The 2,313-nt window shown below is 39.2% G+C and overlaps 1 protein-coding gene across 1 annotated transcript in view; it reads left to right on the top strand.

Annotated features, from left to right (window-relative positions):
- The first annotated feature begins 777 nt into the window (after positions 1-777).
- Positions 778-2,313, top strand: part of LOC308169564 (serrate RNA effector molecule homolog) — a 38,781-nt gene continuing 37,245 nt past the window's right edge. Inside the window, exon 1 of the mRNA XM_080544246.1 lies at positions 778-880. The gene's annotated coding sequence lies outside the window, so the exon portion shown is untranslated. The remainder of the gene's footprint in view (positions 881-2,313) is intronic.

Here is a 2,313-nt window from a genome sequence, read left to right as displayed (position 1 = left end):
AATCATCATCATCACTTTTTAGTATTCTAATATAATAACTATAGCCATCTTTTTAATCCACTTTTATATCATGATCTCACTGTTTTTTATATACTGTACATGGCTGGCCCAGTGTTGTTGTCTGTCCTTTATGTTGTGTTGTGTTGTTATGTGTGGTTTTTAGTGGAGTGGCGCGGCAAAACGAATTTCCCCACGGGGATAAATAAAGTATCTTTGAATTGAATTGAATTGAATTGAATTGAATTGAATTGAACAGCTTCTACCACAGGGCCATCCAGGCCCTGAACACAGCAAAGACCTAGGTTCTGGGCCCTGGACAGTCTGGACGGATTGATGGCAGCTGCTGGACTGAAAAAATCAGGTGTAGTGCTGAGGCACAAACATGTACATTTCAAGCCTGCAAACTGTGACACTTTAAATAAATGTGAAACAATACTATTGTGCAATATGACAACCCTAGTCGTCTATCTGTACAGTATAGTACAGTGGATTGTGTACATAGCCTTTATTTATGTAAACCAGCTCCTTCCCTTCTTGCGATTTTTTTTTTAAAGTTTTTTTTTTTTTTTCTTTCCTAACACCAGGGGAGCCACCCCTCCTAAATTTCGTTGTTTGGTACCTGTACTGTAGCAATGACAATAAAGTCCATTCATTCATTCAAATAAGGTAAATGTCAGCCTGCCAGTAGGGGGCGCTGTCCTGACACTGCAGGTCTGTCGCTGCATCCGGACCGACGGAAGCCGAAGCGGAAGCGGAAGTGCTGGTTCATTGTGGCGTCGGGCGGGAGGGAGTGTGTTGTTGTGTTGCTTCTTCAAACTCTTTCACGTTTAGACGTTTAAGGATTAAAGTCATAGTTACATTCATACATTCCGCATCTCAGGTAAGTCAATGTTCGCCAACCGTAACCGAGATATGTATATATACATATATGGTCACTATGGAGTTACTGTGGAGGGAAGTTCACCGGCTGTTAGCAGCTAGCTAGCTTAGCTAGACAACTACCTGGACCAGTGGTTCTTTACCGTTTTAATCAACATTGTCCAGATAATTGATGCTGTTACAGTAAAGTGAACATGTCACATGGTGTTGGTCCTGTGAGCTTGTGTGTGCCGTGTGATCGCTGTTGATATGAACTAAAGTAATGACAACAACTTTAATGTCAAACTTCTAAGAAAGGGAAATGTGCCACAGAGGAGTGACTGAACCTCGGAATAAGGACACATACATGATGGCGTCAATACAGTCTATGTTTCACTGTAGTAACACTACAGCCTAGCGAGGCCAATAACAATGTTAGTCAAATATGTTTATCATCGTAAATATACAGAATAATCTCTCTCACTCTCACATATGAATGAATGGTCTTTATTGTCATTGCTATAGTACAGGTACCAAACAACGAAATTTGGGAGGGGGGGCTCCCCTGGTGCTAGGAAAGAAAAAAAAAACTAAAAAACAAGAAGGGAAAGGAGCTGGTTTACATAAATAAAGTCTATGTACACTATCCACTATACTATACTGTACAGATAAAACACTGTGCTGTACTCTATGCTATTCTATACCTATTCTAACATTTCCTATCTCTGAACCATATGTACCCGAGGGTTGTCATATTGCACATAGTGTTATTGCACATTCATTTAAAGTACTTATACTTATTATTAGTAATTAACAATTGTAGTTTACACTTAGAACACAACAACATTCTAACTGACAACACAACAACATTCTAACTGACAACACAACAACATTCTAACTGACGACACAACAACATTCTAACTGACAACACAACAACATTCTAACTGAGAACACGACAACATTCTAACTGACGACACAACAACATTCTAACTGACAACACAACAACATTCTAACTGACAACACAACAACATTCTAACTGACAACACAACAACATTCTAACTGACAACACAACAACATTCTAACTGACAACACAACAACATTCTAACTGAGAACACAACAACATTCTAACTGACAACACAACAACATTCTAACTGACAACACAACAACATTCTAACTGAGAACACAACAACATTCTAACTGACAACACAACAACATTCTAACTGACAACACAACAACATTCTAACTGAGAACACAACAACATTCTAACTGACAACACAACAACATTCTAACTGACAACACAACAACATTCTAACTGAACACGACAACATTCTAACTGAGAACACAACAACATTCTAACTGACAACACAACAACATTCTAACTGAGAACACAACAACATTCTAACCCCTCCCCCTCTGTCTTCTAACCCCTCCCCCTCTGTCTTCTAACCCCTCCCC

This window comes from Nansenia antarctica, assembly GCF_963989245.1.
Source record: "Nansenia antarctica genome assembly, chromosome: 13".
Lineage (NCBI taxonomy): Eukaryota > Metazoa > Chordata > Actinopteri > Argentiniformes > Microstomatidae > Nansenia > Nansenia antarctica.
This window is presented reverse-complemented; position numbering and strand designations above follow the sequence as displayed.